Raw genomic sequence first — 24,188 nt, 5'->3', positions numbered from 1 at the left:
GAGACGACCTCTGGATGAGAGCGAAGAAAGTGGAGTTAATCGCCCTAAAGATCTGGCCAGAAATGTGTGAATCTTGAACCATATTCAAAAGATCCCTACCCATAATATCAAAGTAGTGTAAGAACAACTCTACAGTCCACTCATCGATACTATGACACTTTTCCTCCATGAAAGATCTAAGGATACTAGAAATATCATAAATTGTAATATGTCTTCCCAATGCATCATTTGACTCCACTGTGAACATAATAGGGAAAGCCTCAATACCTAAAAAAAATTCATGGATATCCACCCCTATACGACGCAAGAAAAAATTCCCAAAAAAATGGACAACTTCCCTTTAAATTTCTTTAGTACTGTAAACTCTACCTCCCAAAACAAACTCCATTTCCGAGATAGAATTCATATTCCTCCTTTGGGTAGAAAAATGTTGGAAAAAATAGGTATTATGATCCCCCTCCTTGATCCAAATAGCTCGGCTCTTTAAACGCCATGTGGCCTCCTAACATTTTAAAATACGCCTTTTCTAAGTTCCAACTTGTGTAGGTGAGTCATTTGCAAAGGGGATGGAACCACATGGTCCATATGTTGACCAAGACTTTCCATCTCCACATCAATCCGCTCTAATTCCACCTGCATCTTAAATTTTTTTTGTCACTCCCACTCTCAAACTTCACATTTTAACCTCCTTAACTTATCTGAAATCAAGCTCATCGCCCAGGCTACACCTGAACAACCTATAGTCACCCAGGAATCATGAACCAATTTATTAAAATCCTCCTCTTTGATCCAGACCCTATTGAATTTAAAAGGGAGACCTTTGGAGATCTTCTCCACTCTCAATTTAAGAATAATCAGCAAATGGTCTGGAATTTTTGTCTATGAAACCCATGACCTTACATTCTCTAGCAGCTCCAAAATATTCTCATGAATCAAAAATATATCTAACCTTTTCCCAATGCTTCAAACTCACTCTACCATTACTCCATATAGGGACCAAGGGAAACGATTGACATCCACTAACTAAGTTTTCCCCAAAGAGATCTTGTAGGTGATTTCCCTAAGGGTTGGTACGGCATCGTGTAGCCCAACCTTCTTCTCTCAAGATAGTGGCATTTAAATCCCTAACTAAGATCTTCGAGCCAATATTCAAGATCCCACGTTCGCCCATCATGTTCCAAAAATGCTCTCTGTCCTGGCAATGAGTGTATATATTAAGGAAATGAATTCGACAAGATAAACCACTAACAAAACCTAAAAACAGGATGCCTACAAAAAAATGTGTAAGCATTTATTTTAACCCATCTAGGGTCCCATAGTGCCACCAAAGAACTAGATAAGTCGCATGAATCAATAGCCATAAAACACTAGTTCAGACAAATGGACAGAAAGTAAGGGATGACCTTATCCAGTGAATACATAGAATATTGTATAAAGATGGTAATATATCTAACACATACAATAAGATGTCTAAGGGATAGTTTCTTTGAGGAATCCCTGATCCCCCTAAGGTTTAGAGAGAAGATATTCATGAGGGCTTCCCAAGGGTAGGCTCATTTTCTCTAAGAACCCGAGAATCAACAGAGGAAATGATGGGTACCTCCCACAATTCAGCTTCCACACCAAACGTCAAAGTATTGTAACCAATTTCTCGTGGAAGTGACAACTACCCCTACCACCATGCTAATGGACCGTAATATTCATAGCAGACCCTAGGTTGATCGAAGGGGTCGAGGAAGGATCGTCAACCTTATGAATGGTAAGGGGGGTCAAGTCCATGACAAGATTGGGCATCAAGAAATAAATATCACTCCCAATGGAATTATGAGGGGAGGAGTCAAATGAAGAATCATACGTGGGCAAGTGAATATGTTTATCGACCGATGGAGGGTCTACCTCATGTTCAATATCCCCTTCCTAAGAGCATATAGGAGGAGTAACTCCCTAGATTTAATGAGCAGGGGAGGTCTGGGGAAAGGCAGGATATGACAACCCGATGACTTATAAAAATTTGTATTTTGTATATGCACATACACACACACATATATACAAGTATATGGAAGAGTTCACATACAGAAGATGGCTTCCGTATATGCGCAACTTTTGTATATGCACATATATATCTATATCTATATCTATATATATATATAGAAGCCATATTTCATATATGCACACTTCCATATCTATGTGCATGTATAAAAGTTGTGCATATATAGAAGTTTTTGAATATACAGAATTCATCTTCCATAAATGCACGCTTCCATATGTATGTGTGAAGTTGCACATATACAAAAGACAATTTCAACTTCTAGTTATGCACAATTTCAACTTCTTGGAAGAGAAATTTCTCTTGAAATCTACCTGATTAAGTAATACATCTAGTATGGCTCCATCTATGTGACACCTTTTGGATTAGTCCCTTCCCCCATTGCTTATTTCTACTGCATTTAGTCTCCCTATGATTTATTTTGACTCTATTCCACTTATAATTTCCATGCATGCACAATTTTTCATGGTTTCTCTACATTATAATCTTTATGAGTTTTCTGCATGGTAATCTTTCATGGGTCCTCTCTATTTGATACTACCTATAACATAAGATCATATATGCACCACCATTTTTTTTTGTATTCAATCATTTTTTAAGGAGAAGCATGCAAACCCTACTACGATTTATCAACCAATACAGTGTCATTTTTTTTAATTAATCAACCAAGGAAAACACAGTCATGAGAAGGAAGAAATACAGGCATCCCATAACCATATGAGAAAGAAGAATTTATCCTAAATTATTCCCCTTCATTTCACCCCTTTTATTTTATGGTCAAGCCAAAAAAATTCACTTATTTTACAGGTAGAGACTACCCATATCCTACCTAATCATTCCCTTTTCTTAAACTACACTTGAGGGAATTTCTAGTTGATTTATTAACCACCCCAAAACTTCATCCCTGGGCATGTACCTATATGCCCTTGAGTGAGCCCACGATTCCACAATGTGACCCATTCTTTTGTTATGTGGCCAACCAACTATCTACTACATAAAAAAATATGATACAATACCTATACTTAGAGCAGCAAACTAATGTCTTTCACTTATTCACTTGGTTTGAGCTTATTTTTGTATATATTAGGCACAATTTTTACAATTAAAGCATACATATATAGAAGATGGCTTCTGTATATGCTCAAAGATATGGAAGACATCTTTTGTATATGCACGTTTCATATCTATGTGCATATACAAAAGTTGTGCATATGCAGATGATGGCTTTTGTATATATGTGTATTCTATATATGCACACATATATATGGAAGTGTGCATATACAAAAGATTTCTTCCATATATGCGCGACTTCTAAATACCCACATATATATGGAATCCATCTTCTATATAGACATTGTTTCGATATCTATGTGCATGTATAGAAGTTGTGAATATGAAAAAGTTGTGAATATGCAAAAACTATCTTCTGTATATGCACGCTTCCATATATATGTGTATATATACAAAAGTTGCACATATGAAAAATTCATCTTCTGTATATATGGTATATACGGAAATAAAATATAAACAGATTATGACTTTTGTATCTGCACAATTTCTATATATGCACATATATATGAAATTGTGCATATATGGAAGATGGCCCCATATATGCATAACTTCTATATATACACATAGATATGGAAGCCATGTTTCGTATATACACACTTCTAGATCTATGTTATAGAAGATGCACATATGAAAAAAACATTTACAGGAGTTGCACATATACGAAAAATATCTTTCATATATGCATGCTTCCATATATATTTGCATATACAAAATCTACACATATACGGAAGATGGCTTCCTTATATGTGTGGCTTCTACATATGCATATATGTATGGAAGTGCGCAAATATAGAAGATGGCCTCCATAATTGCATAACCTCTATATATGCATGCAGATATGGAAGCATGCAGATATAGAAGATGGCTTTCGTATATGCACAACTTCTATATATGCACATAAATATGGAAGTCATCTTCCATATATACATACTTTCATATTTAGGTGCATATATAGAAGTTAAGCATATATAGAATATTGTTTCCATATATGTGCATATTTTGTATATGCACACTATTAAACACACATGGGCAACCAGAACAATATGAAAGATAAACATGAGAATACATTTTATTAACAATTGATATACATTTATAGTACATTGTTGTGATCGTTGGGTTTCACATCCCAAGGTCTCTTGGACTGCTTTGTCTATTCAGCTTCCACACTAACCCATTTAGGATTAGGTGTCCACACTAAGACAGGGACATTGTAATATCAGTCGGAGGAATTTCTTATAAAGGAAACTCATCCATGCAGAAGGAATAAGGTTCCTTGAGGATTGCGCAGTTTTACAATGTGTAAGAGCAGTGTTCCACTTGGTTGAAGGTGAATCATCCCAGAGGAACAGTGCAAGGAAATAGGAGGCTTGGAGGGCAGAGGAGAAGGTTTGTGAGAAGCCTTATTTTCCTGTGAGCATCCAGGAGGATTGTATAGAGAGTTGGTTAGCTGTGAGAGCTAAGGCTTTGTGTAATTATGAGATATTTCCACCTTGTATGATAATACAAATAGCGGGGTTTTTAGCTGAGGCTTTCCCCAGAGTATTATTTTGTTTTTCATGTGTGATTGAATCTTCTTCTCTGTTATATGTGTTCTGTTTGATCTTGCTCAAAATCAATTAAGCTTCTGCAAGTTTGATTGTAGAAGTAGATTAAGTATTTTGCTTTAGTACATTGCATAATCAGTTTAATCTACAGTGAGAATTTCTACATGGTATCGAAGCAAAGGTGATCAAAGCGGAGAACAATATACAAAGAAGGGAGAAGTTCAAAGTTTGAAGTTCTTGATTGTAGGTACAAAATCGATTTCTTATCACATCTCAAAGTTCACCAATGGCGTTCAATGGCTTGAGACTTGAGTATGCCCTGGATGGTAGCTCGAATTACATAGCATGGAAGGATCACATGGAAGCGGTATTAGAAGACAATGGTTTGAAGGACTTCATTGATCAAGAAGTCCCCAAGCCAGTAGCAGCTAATGCCCAAGAATTGGTGGAATGGAAGAAATGTGTGGCGAGAGCGAGGAGGATTCTTCTGGAGGGAGTTTGAGACCATATTGTCTCGAGTCTCCATGGGAAGGAGACTTTGTTTTCAATGTGGAAGACATTGAAGGACCTATATCAGAACAACAGCGACCAAAGGAAGTTGGCAATGAAGGACGAGCTTCGAAAAATCAATTGTGAAAAGGGTGACATCATCTCTACATATCTGAACAAGCTCACCACCTGCAGAGATGAGCTTGGAAGTGTAGGAATCAACGATAGCCAATGATGATATGGTGAGTCTTTTTCTCCTCAGTCTTCCTAAGAGCTGGCATAGTTACCAAGACTCAATGAATGGAAGAGAGAAATTGCTAGATCTGGAATGACTATGGTCAGATCTCATGCAGGAGGAGATCAGGAAGAGCACACGAGATGGTTCTTCATCCAAGGAGGATGAAGAAAATCTAGCCTTAGCGAGTAAGGCAAGGAAAGGGAAGGAGAAGGATTCTCATCCCAAATCGAGTTCTTCTCATGGAGGGAAGAAGGGTGACAAATCTAAAGTGAGATGCTTTAACTTTCACGAGATGGTTCATTATGCAACTAATTTCCCATCGAAGAAGTCCAAGAAGGGATCCCCGGAAGGATCTAAAGGTGAGGCATTGGCCTCTCAGTTTGAGATGGACTTCACCCTCATCGCATGCATGGTTTCATCGATGATATCGCATGCATGATTTCATTGATTATGGGTTGTGGTTGGTTTCTTGACAGTGGAGCCTCATTCCACATGATCGGTGATAAAAGTTTATTCAGTACCTTGGAGGAGAAAGACCTCAAGATACTCGTAGAGATGGGTGATGATGAAAGGTATAGTGTTTCAGGAGTGGGCACGGTTGCTTTTCAGAGGGAGCATGGGGCTTCTATCACCTTGATAGATGTGAAGTATGTGCCTGGACTAAAGAAAAACTTGGTATCGATCATGATGTTGGAGGACAAAGGCTACGATGTTGTCTTTAATAAGGGAAAGGTTTCCTTAGACACATCACCACGGGACAGGTGAAACAGATCAGTTCACGGGTACAGAACCTGTATGCTCTTGAGGTTCAAGATGCATGCAAAGCCTTGAGGAGCAAGGCCAATGTTAGAGACTTGGTGGTTGAGAGGGAGAGTACATTACCTCTCAACATGTAGCCCCAGAAGAAGTCTCAAACAATTGTGGAGGAGCCACAATTGGAGATGCTAAGAGGAGACTGAGTGGAGGCATCCACTCATGCAGAGACCTATAGTAGGGGGAAATTTCAAGCCAAGTCAGTAGAGGGATCACATGCAACCATACCTCCATTATCTAATAATCACCATGTGAATGACATCAGTTGAAGATTTAATAAGCAAAGGTATTACAGACTCATGTGCTGGTGTGTGTTCTGTGTTATTGAAGCAACGGATCGATTAGATTGCCAATACATAGACAATTAAATGGAAAGACAATAGAGAAATACGGTAAGCAAACACAAAGACACAAGAAATTAATAAGGAGTTCACCCTATTCTCCAGGGCTACATCTCTGGTCCAGCTTTCAGTGGTGGCCTTGTTTTATTGTGTCTTAAGCAGAGAATTACAATACAGGGACTCAATATGAGTTCTCCTGAAGCAGATTTGCTTGGCAGGGTGGTTCTTGGATTCCCCAAGCCACTTGAGTACACAGACTCTTCTTCTTTTGCCAACTCGGTGACCCTATGGTCTACAATGGAGAGCCCAATGTGGTGCTCAGCCCGGATAGATCCTCTCTGGGATGGCTCGGATCTCTTAAGCCTCTGGTGCTTGATGCTGCCTCTTGATCAGCTCGACCCTCTGTCCTCTTTCTGCTTTTGCTATACTGTCTTCTTTCTCTGTGTTCCATCCTCCTCTCGGGATTCTAGTCTCTCTGTCTTTGGGGTTCTTTGTCCCTCTCTTCGTCTCTCGGACTGATTGTGTATTCTATCTCTTTTCATGGCTTTTAGCCATTCGTTCCAAGATTGTTTGGTTCCTCTTCTGCCTCTGTCAATTCACCTTCTGCAGCTGCACTTGGAGTTCCCTGTTCGACGTCATCATTAGCGCTCAAGGAGTGACCACATGTCCTCCTCTAAATGGCGCCAGCCTACTTCATCAGTTCGTTTCTTCAGTTACGTCGTGGATGAAGTCTTTCTCCACCGTGGTGGTCAAATGGACTTCAAATCTTTCTAAAATGCGGCTCATTCCTTCGTCGGTCCCGCTTCTCCCATCAGGCGTGATCTCAGTCGTCCGATCTGGGTCCCCCATATCCAACGTCATACACACGTTTCACGCAGTTGACTTGCTCGATCGATAGTGCGTGATCAACGGCGGTTTTCTCTCACTTCCACTTGCCACGCGTCAACCGATGAATGGAATCGCTCTGCTCTCGTCCAAAACCACTTATCATTTGAGGACGCCCTGATCAATACCACCAATTTCCAAAGCGAGGGTTCTGCCTTTGTCCTTTTAGCACTTTTGCCTTTTCGCCCGCGGTTCTCTGGTTCCCCCACGCGACCGAGTGCTTGGGCTTTTCCATTATGGCCCTGTTCGCCTAGCGATGCGCGATTAGCACTAATCGCGCATAGAAAATCACCTCCTTTTCCCGATCTGGGGCTCCCAGGGGCTACTTTGACCTCCTGCGCATTCTCCATGGGCCTCGATCAGCATGCTTTGACCAAGGTCCTCGTCGTTCCACGCTGGCTACCATTGCCACTAGTTCAGGGTGTTTTTATCACTATTTTTGAATTTCTTGAAAGTTTGTCTCGACCTGTTAAAGTCATGGTTCTTTGACAGTTCTTTATGGATCCAATTTGGATCACTCCAGGTGTGAGGTGGGGCGATGTGAAGTGATAGTCCCATGAAGGTTGAAATAGGGGTAGGATCCTTGAGGTACCCAGCCTCTTTGATTAGACCTTGCTACGGGAGCCCCAATGAGGAGTAACAGGACTAGCTGAGTGGGTAGAGATAGATGCGAATGGAGCGGCAGAGGGAGCTGCATCATCAAAGGGTGTTTCTAGCCCAACAGGGAGGTCATTTAGGAGATCAGTTACTTACTTCTCAGTAACTAAGTTGCAGTGCAACAGTGGGAAGCACGATGCAACATGATGAGAGGAGGTGCAGTGTGGATGCAGTGCTGGGAGAAAGGACCAACAGCAACACAGATGTAGCGGGAGGAATCTGTGGGATTGATGCAGTCAGAGATCAAAGTGACAGAGGCTAGAGCAGTCAAATACTGAAGAGCGCAGAGAAGGATTAACAACAGTGCATAAAGGTTGAGTCAGCAGAAGTGCAAAGTTTTCAGTCAATAGAGGCAATAGCAGTCAAATACTTTGATGACAGAGGCATCATTCTAATTCAAGTTGGATATTTTTGTGTTTCTAGAGTTGTTGGAGCAACAACACTTGAGAGAAGTGTTGCATGCAGAACATTCCAAAGGTTCAGGATCGGGATCGAGTTGAATTCCTTTCTTGTTGAGAGGGAGTGTTGAAAATAGCAACAAGAAATGCTAAAAATAGCTTTGCTAAAGATAGCATTTCAGGATATATTCCAATTTTAATTTGTCCTTGAATTAAAATTCGAATTTAGTCTCACCAGCTGTTTGAAAAATAGTTAATTAATTCATCTTGAGTTAATTAGTTGGAGAAATTCAAATATGAAGTCTTTGTGAAGACATGCAACAGTTATCCCTTTGATTGAGGAAGCTATCCCTTAATTAAGGAGATAAGGATGAGTTGTATTTGAGTTGTAATTAGTTAGCTCAGTTAACTGAGTTAAGTCCAGTTAGATTAGTTCCAAACAATTTGTGGAACTGATTGTGAGTTCAGTCAATTAATGCACGCATGCATACAACGAGTGCTCTCCAGATAACTAAATATTCTCTCATAAATAACTCATGCATGTCAGTTCAAACAAATAACCAGTTGAGATTAAAGATAAGGGCATTGTACTATCAGTTGGAGGAATTTTCCTATAAAGGAAACTCATCCATGCAGAAGGAATAAGGTTCCTTGAGGATTGCGCAATTTTAAAATGTATAAGAGCAGTGTTCCACTTGGTGTAGAAATTTTGAATAATATGACACATATTCACAGAGATTATCCTGATTATACACTTATAAGCGGAACATGCATAATACATAACCTCCTCTACGTTGATCATCAATTTACAGAAGCAGAAACATTCACAGGCGTACATAGAAGCATCAATCACACATATCAACACAATATTTTCCCGGGGAAAGCATCTCGCTAAAAACCCCAACTATCTATATATTATAGTGATTGAATCATGTAACAACACATAGTACAATACTCCTCACAAGTACTCAGTACTATCTCCACATGCTACACATAATACAGCGTAGATCTGATCTCCAAATCTCCCCCGCTGCTTGCCTGCCTCCACAGCTCAATACCTGCTCAAGAATGAATGAGAATGGTTTACCCAACTCGTATTTAACCTCCAAAGAATCACTCACAATGGGAAAGACGTGAGCAAAGGCTATAATACTTGGTATTGGCCAATTCATTGGCATACTCAATCTCTTTGAATGTGCAAATCATCATGCACAACTATAGTCACAACTGATAGCAATCTGATCCTCTAACACCTGTCCCTGCTGAACTGAACATGCACTGACATGCAACTGAGTTAACTGATGTATTCTATAGTTGCATTATGAGTTAATAATTAGTTTAACAACTCATCATTAGTCTATTTGCAGTTAGACTAATTACAACTAGTTTAACCAAGTCAAACTGAACACAACTCCATCAACTCTACAATCAACTCCACCAAACTCAACTGATTGAGTTATAACTGAAGTCATGCATGCAACAACTCAACTGACCCACAAAGAAAGCGTACTTCCTTCTGACATCTGCATGTGCCACATCTGTAGCTCAAACTGAAGTGCTCCAAGAGAATAAGATCAAGTTTATAGTCAAAATATTATTATGAGACAATAATATTTGACTTTTCTATTTTGGACAACCAGTCTAAAAATAGACTTTGATCACTCCTGCTGTGATCACTCCTGTTGTGGTCACTCCTGATGTGGTCACTCCTGCTGTAATCATCCCTGCTGTGGTCACTCATGCTGTGATCATCCCCATTGGGATCCAAAAATAGAACTTGCGCCATAATTTGCCTGCGGGCCCACTTAGTGAAGGCAACTCCTTTCCACTAAGCTCCATCATCTTGTTGCATTCTCAACAAGCATTTCTTGTTGCACACTTTTCAACACTCCCTCTCAACAAGAAAGGCTTCCTCTCAAACCCGATCCTGTAACTCTGGAATGTTCTCCGTGCAACACATCTGGCCGGTCCACTTGCTCTGTCATCAAAGTCTCTGACTGCTATTGCCTCTGTCGACTGAAAACTCTGCATATCTGTGCTCTTCAGTATCTGACTGCTCTAGCCTCTGTCACTTTGATCTCTGACTGCATCTGTGCTGCTGCTAGTTCTATCTCCCAGCATTGCATCCACACTGCACCTCCCAACTGACCTCCCTGTTGGGCTAGAAACACCCTCTGATGCTGAAGCTCTATCTGCTGCTGACAAGTGCTCCCTCTCTGACATATGCGCTACTGCAACATCTCCATGCATCTCGCACCATTGCACACCTCTCTGTGCCACCTAGCACTGTGCAAAACACTTGTGCCTCTCACATTGCTGTAACCTGCTAGCTATGCGCTATCCTGGGATTCCATGCACTGTCACTCTCTCTGCCGCTCCATCCGCATCTGTCTCTACCCAATCAGTCAGTTCCTGCTACTACACATTGGGGCTCCCGTAGCAAGGTCTCATCCAAGAGGTTGGGTACCTCAAGGATCCTGCCCCTCCTCCTTGGGACGATCAATCCACATCACCCCACCTCCTACCTGGAGGTATGGCTATATGTGATCCCTCAGCCCACCTGGCTCGAAGTTCCCCCCTACTGGAGGTCTCTGCATGAGTAGATGTATCTACTCGATCTCCTCTCAGCTTCCCTTATTGTGGCTGCTCCACAACCTCCTGAAGCTGCTGCACCAATCATGGCTCCTCCACAATCGTCTGAGACTTCTTCTGGCTCTGCATGTTGAGAGGTAATATACGCTCCCTCTCAACCACCAAGTCTCCATCAGTTGCCTCACTGCTCAAGGCTTCGCATGCATCTTGAACCTCAAGAGCATACAGGTTCCTGACCCGTGAACCAATCTCATGACAACGAAAGCATCGCACCTTCGACTTGTCAACCTTCTTCCCATCACTGGAAGAACTGGGTTCGAAAAGAGAAACCTTCTCCTTCCCCTTCTTTGCCTTACTTGCTAAGGCACAGTTCTCCTCATCATGCATAGATGAAGAACTGTCTCTGGTGTGCCGTCTAATCTCCTCTTGCACAAGATCCGACCAAAGTCTCTCCCATCCTGGCAATTTCTCCCTTCCATTCATCGAGTCCTGGTAGCTATGCCAACTCTTAGGAAGGTCAAGGGGTGCTAGAATCACCATATCCTCATCCGACAGTCACCCCCACACTTCCCAGCTCATCCCGACATTGGGTGAACTTCGTGAGATACTGGGGCATACTGTCTCCATTCTCACACTTAATGTTTCTGAGTTTTATCTCTTTCTTTGGAATTAAATTCGAATTCCACCAGCTCAAAAACTCAACCACTTCCGATCTAGAATTCGTGAGAACAAAGTATTTCTCGTACAAAGATTGACTGTACGGGCATTCACCGGATATCTCACCTTCCAAAAGAAGGATGAATCCAGAGGCTACCTGGCCTGATCACAGACTCTACCTGAAGAAATAAAATGTAAACACTTTCTGAATAATAGATCTGATGATCAACTCCTCGCTTGATATCCTGTAAAAATCTCTTCTACAAATCAAGCAGCTTTGATACCATGTGGAAATTTTGAATAATATGACACATATTCACAGAGATTATCCTGATTATACACTTATAAGCGGAACATGCATAATACATAACCTCCTCTATGTTTATCATCAATTTACAGAAGCAGAAACATTCACAGGCGTACATAGAAGCATCAATCACACATATCAACACAGTGTTTTCCCGGGGAAAGCATCTCGCTAAAAACCCCAACTATCTGTATATTATAGTGATTGAATCATGTAACAATACATAGTACAATACTCCTCACAAGTACTCAGTACTATCTCCACATGCTACACACAATACAACTCAGATCTGATCTCCAAATCTCCCCCGCTGCTTGCCTGCCTCCACAGCTCAATACCTGCTCAAGAATGAATGAGAATGGTTTACCAAACTCGTATTTAACCTCCAAAGAATCACTCACACTGGGAAAGACGTGAGCAGAGGCTATAATACTTGGTATTGGCCAATTCATTGGCATACTCAATCCCTTTGATTGTGCAAATCATCATGCACAACTATAGTCACAACTGATAGCAATCTAATCCTCTAACACCTGTCCCTGCTGAACTGAACATGCACTGACATGCAACTGAGTTAACTGATGTATTCTATAGTTGCATTATGAGTTAATAATTAGTTTAACAACTCATCATTAGTCTATTTGCAGTTAGACTAATTACAACTAGTTTAACCAAGTCAAACTGAACACAACTCCATCAACTCTACAATCAACTCCACCAAACTCAACTGATTGAGTTCTAACTGAAGTCATGCATGCAAAAACTCAACTGACCCACAAATAAAGCGTACTTCCTTCTAACAGCTGCATGTGCCACATTTGTAGCTCAAACTGAAGTGCTCCAAGAGAATAAGATCAAGTTTATAGTCCAAATATTATTATGAGACAATAATATTTGACTTTTCTATTTTGGACAGCCAGTCTAAAAATAGACTTTGATCACTTCTGCTGTGATCACTCCTACTGTGATCACTCCTGCTGTGATCATCCTTGCTGTGGTCACTCCTGCTGTGATCATCCCTGCTGTGGTCACTCCTGCTGTGATCATCCCTATTGGGATCCAAAAATAGAACTTGCGCCATAATTTGCCTGCGGGCCCACTTAGTGAAGGCGACTCCTTTCCACTAAGCTCCATCATCTTGTTTCATTCTCAACAAGCATTTCTTGTTGCACACTTTTCAACACTTGGTTGAAGGTGAATCATCCTAGAGGAACATCACAAGGAAATAGGATGCTTGGAGGGTAGAGGAGAAGGTTTGTGAGAAGCCTTGTTTGCCTATGAGCATCCAAGAGGATTGTACTGAGAGATGGTTAGCTGTGAGAGCTAAGGATTTGTGTAATTTTGAGATATTTCCACCTTGTATGATAATACAAATAGCGGGGTTTTTAGCTGAGGCTTTCCCTAGTGTATTCTTGTATGTTTCATGTGTGATTGAATCTTCTTCTTTGTTATATGTGTTATGTTTGATCTTGCTCAAAATCGATTAAGCTTCCGCAAGTTTGATTGTAGAAGTAGATTAAGTATTTTGCTTTAGTACATTGCAAAATCAGTTTAATCTACAATGAAAATTTCTACACCTAAAGTTGAGTCAATTACTAAGATCCCCAAGGGACCATTACTCTGTAACGCGGCTTCTAACTGAGCTGCCCATACATATAGTATAATAGAAAACTTGACACGATCATCTACTACCATGTCAACATTGGAGGTGCTCCAGTCGTGCCCATCTCAAAAGAAAGCTATACTAACTGCTTTGGGCACAGTAGATCCTTCAGACGATCGTTTGATTGTCTTTCCTGATAATACGTTAGAACATCCTCCATTACCTTCATCCGTTGCTTTCCAGATACCTATTCGAGTTCGTAATGCCATCATCTCCTGATGTATTATTGACGAAGGTGTATCCACCTTCGTGATGTCTGCTCTCGTTTGGAAGAAAATCAAGCCACCTGAACTGTCCCCATTCACCATCAATTTGTGTGCTTGGGACAGTCACTCCTCCTAGCCTTTTGGCATGTATCGTAATAGTCCAATGACCCTTGCGGGCAAGATTGTTCATGTTGACATTGAGTTTATTGATGCCCCTCTATATAACAACATTCTATTGGGTCATAGTTACACATACGTCATACCAGTTGTCGCGTCTACAGTTTTCTGCAAGATGTACTTTCCCCATGAAGGGAAGATCGTCACTATCGATCAGTTTACATATATGAGTTGTCATCTTTAACCTCCCCTGAGTCCATTATCTCGTCGATGTCCTGCAAGTAGTCTGCCACAACTCTCACCGGTGTTTCACCCAGAGTCTACAAATATTCCACCTTGTTGGGTTCTTTCCCTGGTCCTCCCCCTCCCATCTCTGATACTAGCTCTTTGAGTGTTTGCATGTTACAAGCATCACATGCTACTCAAAAATAGTCTGGTACCTCTGGTCAATAGCTATCTCCTTAGCACCCTATTGTTACCATCTCAGTCGAGCCATCCAGATCAACCCCCCCAGGACCTCCTCCGTTTGTGGGTGACTCTCATTTATTCCCACCAGGAACTATTCCTCCAGGTCTTAACCATCTAGGAGTTGTTCCGTCCAGACATTACCCTGCAAGATAGATAATTTTTTTGTTTCCTCCTCCTAGAATCTTTTTTGTCCCTTTCATGGCTTCATTGACTCTCCCTAATATGACTTTGGGTATCCCAGTTTGGTACATTGATCCCCCAGTGAACACTCTGCATGGTCATCTCAAACCATATCATGATTTGACCCTGGTTCAGCTGGTCCCTACGCCCCATGTCGCTGCTTCAGTTCCACCACAACCTCAACAGGAACCCACCCCTGTTGCAAAAGCATCCTAACATGGGGGCAAAGCCAAGAGGAAATAACCTAAGGATAAGGCTCCATAAGCTCCTCCAACCCCCAAAGATCCAAAGGACACCAATAATTGTCCTGAACTTCCTCATCTCAAACCTTTGGTTCATGAAACATTCGATGAGACTATTATCCCTTCAAGTTACCTTACTAGATTCAACCAAAAGACTTAAAACGTTGTGCACAAATCACCCCTGTGCCTTGTGTGATCATTATGGTCATTATTCCCATTGTTTCCCTCATCTCGAAAAATTATGTGATTACCTCCAAGTGCTCCGCGACTTCGACACCACTCGTAGTGGATCATCTACTCCTCTACTTGTGGATTCTATTAGCACTAGTACACCAGAACAAGGGGACTCTTGTCCCACCATTGTGATCCCTCTCCCCGATGTCAAGATAACGGACTCCATAGTCCATATCCTTTACCTATCACCATCCTTGAGTTCCTTGTAGGAAAACCTTTTTGAGGTTTATGCGCGTGCTTCTATTGAACCTCCTTCACCAGAAACTCGGGTCTCAACATCAATATATTTCCCATCTAATAGCTTGTCGTCTACCATTCCAAATGATGCATATGTGAACCTTCCTTCTTAGGGTGATGCACTAGGTTCTGGCGCCACATCATGTAGTCAGTCTTCCTCCCGTCCGCCCATCTTCCATTCTGGTGAGGATATCCTGGAAGCTATGTCTACCCCTTATTACCCTTGGACTTAGGCAAGGGGGCATATCTTCTGGAGGATTTTGAAGGCCGACTCCTTCCTAATATTTGCAATGCACGCTACCTTAATAAATTTCACCCGTAGCACATCCCATTGATTTGCATGTCTTTATTTATGTCATGCATTTAGGTAGGTTGTATCGTCTCATTTGATGATTTGACAGTTCACCCGGAAGCCATTTTACCAAGAAGGATCACTTCGTCGCCTCTCAAAATCGAATCTCTTCATAAGTGACACTTGTACTTTGGGGGCCATCTTCCCTTGGCACTTTTCATCTCATATGTTGATTTTCGTCATGAGCAACCATCATTTGGTCATGTTTTCATGGTCCCCATCAGGTCTATTCTGTGTTGAAGCGTCGTCGAGTCACCCTTGTAAAAATCACCCGTGATGAGTCACCCTTGCATCCATGGAGTCTGTTTCACATCCCATTGTATCATGTCACAGTATTCCATCCATCTTTGCATACCATTCATCCCATGTTTCCCATTTTGACCTTCAGTCATATTGTCCACCATTCCCTCCGAAATCAAGTCAATCGCTACCAGGTCAACCATGCACTTTATGCTCTGATAAGGGAAGTCATTTGTTTGTCCCTCAGTCCCATTTTCCCCATTTCTCCTGGTGTCGTTCCCTCATCACATTACTATTCTCCCCTGTGCCTTAGTTTAGGATCCTCATTGCCTCACCTATGGCGGGCCCTATTTTGTCGACATTATCACATCTATTCCAGAAGAACGACCTAGACGGTGGTGTATCTTGGTTCCAGCTTCCACTATTGTTTAGTGCCTCAAATCAAGGAAAGGGAATCATCATTGCCATTTGACTTGGTTGTTTCATGCTCCTTATTCATACACGTGATGGTCTAGTGATGCAGCAGATTATACCAGTGATTTACGGGTGTGTGTGAGATGCTTCAGACCTCGTGAGGGGGTGGTCCTTCGGGTAGCCCCCCACATGCCCGAATGCCTTCATATTATGCTACAGGCTCAAATGCAATTCTGTAAATTTGACAGGTTCAGTTCCTGCCACTTGTAGCACTCATGACATACATGTCTCCTTCAGATGATCCATTCAGTTTTACAGAACCCTTTCCTATTCAGCAAGGTTTCTTTGGTTTTTATATCCTCCCTCCCACCCATTTTTTAGGGAAGCACCATTATATCTCATGTACTCAATGTTATTGTATTCAATCTTGGCTCATGTTTTTCTAGACGCATTATGTATATGGGACACATTGTATTATTTTCTAGCTAATTTATGTCAGCATGTCATGTACCATTCAACTTGTACTTTATTACTCAACTTCATTTGCCTGGGCACATTATTATTTTTGTACTAAGTTATCTCGGCGGGTATAGGTATGCCTCCCCCACCTCACTGAGATCTGGCACCACAACATAAAAGGAGACTTACATTGGTCTCGTCCCCTCTATCACTATACTCTGTCTCTTCAGCTCCATTGGTCTCTCTCTCTCTCTCTCTCTCTCTCTCTCTCTCTCTCTCTCTCTATGTGACTCCACTTCGTTGTCTAGTGATTATGTCCTTACAATGTACTTCAGTCATATGTTTTGCTCCTAACGCTCGTACATTGGGGGACAATCTGTTATCACCAAAAATTGATCATCTAGCCATAATTTACTAGATGGATCGAAGTACACCATGTAGGGCAAATTTTACCATAGTAAAATTACTTTCACTGTGAGAAATTACTTAATAAACCACATTTGTTAAGTCATTTATAATTAAACCCATGAAGAATAATTAAATAATCACTAGAACCCATCCCATAGAGGGGGACTGGTAACATTATTTGTTCCCTTCATAGGTGTCATTTAATACAATATATTCTTTATATATCTAGTTTCCATTGGATTATTGGAGTTACTTGCGCTTATTCCATTTTGTTGTTTAACTAGTTCTCTTGCATAGATCAGGGATTTGGTAGGTTTTGTTTCTATCATCTGCTGCAGATCCACACTATTTAATAGTCATTTTTACTGTTAGGGTTGTTTTCCATCCACAACATTAAGTGATTTATTTTCATACACCTTCGAGAAGAATTCTTATGAACACATCTTGCAAATGTCTTAGAGAGTGTTGGACACCTAATCCTAAAGGGTTAGTGTGGAATTCGAATGGACAAAAGCAGTCCAAGAGACCTTGGGATCTGAATCCCAAGAGTCACCTATTGTACTATAAATGTGTATCTTATGTTAATAAAAAAAAGGGTACTCATTGATTTATCTTTCACATTGTCTTGTTATCCATGTGTGTTTAACATGGTATCAGAGCCACTTGTGTTTCTGTGGCCTGTTATGTGCATGGCAGTCCTGGCCCTTTGTCTGCATAAACGCATCTGTCCACAATATTCTCTGCGCATATGCCTGACATAGCGCTGCCACTGCTGAGTCTATCGCCCTCTGTCCTGAGCGCCTCTGACATTATCTGCGCATCAGTTTTTCCTGAGCGTTCTCCTACTGTCCCTCTGAGCATGAATCTTTGAATGATTCGCTGCCCCTCTCTGCGCTGCCTCTGACATACCTGCTCTGACATGGTTCTGACTTGACCTGAGCGCCTCTGTGCGGTGAGCGTGGAATGCGCTGCTGAATGTGAGCGTTTTTTTGATATTGAACACCTGAGCGTTTCTATCACTGATTTCCCTACGGCCTGCACTCGCTCTCATTCCCTTCCGCGTTATTCATCTCCCCTTCTGCGTTATTCAACTCTTCCTTCAGTTCTGGTTCTTGAGCCTTATCTGATAGATTGCAAATTTTGGAGTAATCGCGAGTGAGAATGCTGTAGCCAGTGGACATTCGAGTATCTGCTGCAATCTATTGCAATACATAGTTGAGTTCCCGTCTCCACGTTCCATAACTTGGCAGTCTGATCTGCACTGCTGGTTATTAAACGTGTAGAGTCCCTTGAGACATCACAGCACCAGACAGCACCGTTGTGTCCTCGATAGGTCCCAAGGCGCTCCCCGTTGTGTCCATACCAGACGGTGGGCGTGTGATCCTTCGCACAAGAAAACAGCAAGTCCCCATCCCTGTTATACTTGAGAAACGTCAGAGGCCTCTCGTGGCCCTTCATCAAAATCGGCCTCATCTTGCTTGCAATGTATTATGTTCCTTATCGGACTTCAGTGTAGACAATCCGCGAGCACTGTGGACCAAATACTGATACAATGACCTTTGTATTACCGAATTCAGCATAAGCAGACCCTGCCGCTGCATTCACCGCCCCGGTCTTCATAAAGGCAAGTCTGCATTCGAGTAACTGGCGACCATCACTGCGAATACCATCTTGCAAAAGGCGACCATGAGACCTTCTGTCTTCTGCTGCAGCCGAGACTGTGGTGGTGTGAGAAAGGCGATCTCTCGACCTGATGCGGTGATATGGTGAGTGACCGCGGTGTCTCCATGTTATTGAGTGACTGAACTCGTTGAGCGCTTCGATTCGTGGTGCCCATACATTGATAGTTGCCTTTGCACCGTAGCCGAAACTTTGAAGGCCTCTCTGGCAGATCCTGGATCTTATGGTTTCTCAGTAACGGGTGATCAAATGCATGTTTGGGAGTTGGAAGGCGGCATAATGCGATGTAGATTTTCTACACGGTGATGGTTCACGGTAGATTTTCTGGGGTCTATTCGTCTTCGTCAGATCCTGTGCTGGTGTCAAAATTAAATTCTCGTGTTTCAGGTGTAGTTGGTACAATCAAACGCGAAGTTGGGACTGTTGCTGCTGAGCGGGTAGTTGTTGAGCAGACTACTGGTTCCGTTGATAACAAACCTGCGTCATCCAGCTTCTCAAATACTATGCAAATAACACAATCTGACATATCTGATGCAGTTGATTCAGAAGTGAAGGTATCGGTGATTATTTTCCGGTGGAGATTGCTTTTGGTTTTTTATTAAGCCCAAAGGATTCTATGGAACGGGTTTCGAACCTCGGCGGACTGTTTAGGCATATGCATTTATGATATTTGCTCATATATATCTGTAAAGACGGACATTGCAGGACATTGCAGGCGACATCTAATGCAAGCCTTTCTCCATTTCTCCAAGAAGAGCTGAACTTGAATCTGCCTCCTTCGTTATGCTCGTGTTGCATGCTTTGTAATACATACCGCCATATATTCTGTTTGTAATACATACCGCCATATATTCTGATTGTAATACATACCGCCAACAATAGCATGAACAACATTGACACGCTAATATTCAGATTGTCTTCGGACCAGTTTGAATCACATCAATGAGAAATGTGTCATCGCCCTAAGTAACGAGAATCTTGTGTGGTCCGTAACCTAGAGGCAGATTATTCGTATATTAGACTTTTGAAGTTCTCTAGCACACCGTAGACGTATGGACTTACCAAAGCTTTATATATAGTGCAATTGCTGCGACCAAGAAGCATGGGAAATCTAAGACAAGTTTCAGAAATCGTCTTCTGAGAGAAATACAGACGTATTTCCTGTTTGCAAATCTTCAGTCCATAATACTGAAGCCCATTGAGGTGTTCCGTCTCCTGAGGCAGCAGGGCGGCAGGGCCAGGGCTTCACTTGCTTCCTTCTCATGGCCGCAACCGCAGGTGCAAGATCTGAGTTTCGAAACCCCCATTAAGCGAGCCATTGTATTGTATGCACAAAATTTAGGTTCCCAGATCCGCACGGGTTTGATCCCCAGTGGCGGGACCATATCGTGGCTTTATTTGGAGTCCAGACGTTTAGCAATGATAACCACAATGGAGGAAGCGATAGAGATGGTGCAGGCCAAGGACACGAAGGAGCGTATGGTCGGCGTGGAGAGGCTGCAGCAGCTCCTGGAGCATTCGACCAAGAGTATGAGTGCGACCGAAGTGACCAATCTCGTGGACGCATCTATGTCGCTCTTGAAGGATAATAATTTTAGGGTCAGTCAGGGTGCTCTGCAGGCACTTGCATTCGCGGCATCATTGTCCGGGGAGCATCTGAAGCTACATTTCAATGCCTTGCTGCCAGGAGATGGCAAACAGTCCGTGCGCGATGCCGCTCGCAGGCTTTTGCTGGCTCTCATGGAGGTATCATCACCAACAATAATTGTGGAGAGAGCAGGGAGCTATGCTTGGACACATAAAAATTGGCGAGTTCGTGAAGAATTTGCTCGAACTGTTGCATCTGCTATCAGTCTTTTTGCTGCCACTGAGCTTCCTTTCCAGCGTTTAGTGCTTCCATCGGTGTTACATTTGCTAGAAGACTCAAACAGCAATGTTAGGGAAGCAGCTATTCTATGTTTTGAGGAAATGTATCATCAAGGAGGACCTCAGTTTCGGGAGGAACTCCAACGTCACAATCTTCGCCCAAGCCAGCTGAAAGAGATCAATGCCAGGTTGGAGAAGATAGAACCAAAGATGCGGGCATTTGAGGGAATGACAGGTCATTTTGCACCTTCAGAAATAAAGTTGTCTTCAAGTTTGCCTGTTATTGGCAACAAACGAAATAGTCCAAAGACAAAGACAGTCCGTGAATCATCTCTCACAGCAGGTGATAATGATGTCACTGAGAAGCCTGTTGATCCTATAAAAGTTTATTCTGAAAAGGAATTAGTCAGAGAAATGGACAGAATGGGTGTTGTATTAGAATTGCTGAACACTCTAATACATTCTACCACGGACAATACAATTATGATTGATAAAGCCATTGTCGCAAACATTCAAATCTGTTTGAAAAATGTACAAGAAAATATTGAGTTTTTGCAGCTGGAAACAAAACTACAGCAGGAAGAATTACACTAGTGGAGTCATCATTCTGAACCTGTTTCTGTTCAGAACAATGAAGCAGACTCCCATAAACAGCAAGTCAATATTGTTCAAGTGCATTCAGATTCAGTATTCAATAAAGCAGCAGCTGTACATACAGATGCAGAAACTCAGTCTGCACTTCCCAAGCCCATCATCAGACCTTGGGAACAGCTTGTCCACAACAAGCACAGAACTGGTCTTGGATATGACAAGGACTTGTCCTTTCATATTCCAGACTATGCCAAGCCCATTCAGTTTCAGAGTGCTGGATTCATTTATGACAGTTCACCTGCTCCTCATGACAGTTCAGCTTCAGCTGTTCCAGAATCTGCCCCTCTTCTACAGCAACAACAACAACAACAAAAACAATAGATCGTGAAATGCCAACACTGTGATCGAGTTGGCCATCTGAAAGATCACTGTTTTGATCTTCATCCATGTGAGCACTGTCATAAAACCAGCCATTCTTCACACAGATGCTTCAAAAACAAACGTCCTGCAAGAACAAAGATTCATCTTGGATGGATCGCTTCTTGGCAATGGGCATCAACAGCCAAGAAGATATTCCAAACACATGTCAGAACTTGTTCTAGAGTATTGAACAGTCTTGCAGTTGAGTTTTCTCCATCTTCTCACCTTGTACCTGACAGGGGGGGAAATGATGGTCATCTACAAGCTTCAAAGCCACATCAAGCGAGCCTGAGCCACAACCTGCCACACTAGTTTCAGAGTTGTAGCCAGAGACAAGATGCCTGAACATGCCTTCAGAGTTGTTGGTCATCCTTAAACCATCACAGATTAAGAACACTTCCTCTAGCAGAAGACTCCAGATTCTTGCCAGCTTTGGAAGAGTTCCAGGAATTGCATTAAGCATTCCAGAGTTGTTGGTCATCCTTAAACCATCACAGATTGAGAACACTTCCTCTAGCAGAAAACTTCAGTTTCTTGCCAGTTTTGGAAGAGTTCCGGGAACTGCACTAAGCGTTCCAGTGTTGGTGGTCATCCTTAAACCACCGCCTTTTTTTACCAACATTTCATAGAGCACATTCAGCCTAGTGCTGCCATGCATTTTTGCACATTTTGTATTACAGCTCTCTTCTTGGACTCATACATAACCCTTCGGATTAAGGGGGGGAATGTTGGACACCTAATCCTAAAGGGTTAGTGTGGAATTCGAATGGACAAAAGCAGTCCAAGAGACCTTGGGATCTGAATCCCAAGAGTCACCTATTGTACTATAAATGTGTATCTTATGTTAATAAAAAAAAGGGTACTCATTGATTTATCTTTCACATTGTCTTGTTATCCATGTGTGTTTAACAGAGAGTCTTAGAAAGAAGAAATATGTTAGTACACATGAAGGCCCATCAAAAGAAGTAACAGAGAAAGATAAAATTAGCAAAAGAAAGCGTGCTCTCACTGCTGAAAAAACATCAAGAAGAAGTGCACAACTTATGAAATCGGTCATTAAATAGTCTCCAGGTTTTGTTGATTTATAAGAAGAAGGAGAGAAAATACCATCACTAGTTGCAAGTCCAACAAGAAAGACCCCAAAAATCGACCCTATTCAACAAGAAACCTACGACTATATAGAATCTCTTAAATAGAAAGCCCAAGGAAAAAATGTTGATTTATCCTCAAATCAAGAAGAAATTCTGAGTGAAGAAGTTCATTTCAGTCCTCCAGAAGAATCTAGAATTGAAAATACTCTTAAACAAGAAATTTATGAACTAGAAGTGTTAAACAAGTTTCTGAAGTAGGAACATGAAGCAATGAAGGTACAAAATGACATTCAAAGGACTCAAAATGATAATATTCTCTTACATATTTTCCATTGGTACAAGAAAAACAAGAAGTTAAAGGCTAAAAATAAACTTCTCAAAAGTAAAATTAGGGGTTTTCAATGCAGGATTTTAATGAAGAAACCAAGGATGGCAACTAGAACCAAAACCAGAAAAATAGAGAATACTAATTTAGATGTTCTTGCTCAAGCTTCGGAGGTAGCTCAGTGACAGAGTGGGTCACAAAATTTTGAAATTTTGTGCATGAGGACATGCAATATCTTCTGTGTGGGGAATGTTGAAGACTAAAATTGTTCCTTTTTGACACATTCCTTAAACTCCATTCACTCCATTTCCTTCCTTTTTTATCATAATAATCTCAATAAGGTGTCAGCTTGCAAGGTTATTGGCAAAAGAAGGTACTTAATCATATTTTATTCATATTTTCATTGTTTCCTTATTATTTGATTTAATATTTGCATAAGCTACTGAATTGCATCAATTCTGCAGCTAATGATCGATTATGCAGCTTACTTGAAGAATTTGTAGGTTCTAAAACACCAGTTGAGGAACGAAATGTAAGGACAGGTAGCCGACAACCGACATAACGATATCCACCTATCTCCATGATTGAGAAAGATGATAAGAATGTCGTATGAGCAGGTCAACGTGGAAGTCAACCCAGCAGAGAAGGAGCCAAAGATGAATCAGGAGAGCGAGGAGATCAATGATAAGGATGAAGCTAATATTTCGCCTCGTGATTTGCTTCTCCGATAGAAAATCATGAAGAATTTCTATTTCATGTACCTTATGTTATTTTCATAGTTTCTGTTAAGTAGGATAGGCTTAGAAATCTCCAAACAATTTAATAAAGGAGGTTATAAAACTTGCCTCTTGGCACAACGATGACACAAATTGGTTATTGTTTGAAATACTCTTTACAAATGATTAAAGTGAGCTTGTTATTCCATTGTGTTGTGCATTTAAATGTGTGTCTAATCT

At 41.5% G+C, this 24,188-nt stretch overlaps 1 pseudogene; it reads left to right on the top strand.

The window, feature by feature from the left end:
- Nucleotides 1-20,355: 20,355 nt before the first annotated feature.
- LOC149213643 (CLIP-associated protein pseudogene) lies at nt 20,356-23,963 on the top strand (annotated as a pseudogene).
- Nucleotides 23,964-24,188: the final 225 nt, after the last annotated feature.

This window comes from Pinus tabuliformis, chromosome 1_1 (genome assembly GCF_031772625.1).
Source record: "Pinus tabuliformis cultivar Carrire ecotype Pingquan chromosome 1_1, CPIR1, whole genome shotgun sequence".
Classification (NCBI taxonomy): Eukaryota; Viridiplantae; Streptophyta; class Pinopsida; order Pinales; family Pinaceae; genus Pinus; species Pinus tabuliformis.
The sequence above is the reverse complement of the archived record's forward strand: the minus strand, read 5'-3'. Positions and strand labels throughout refer to the sequence as shown.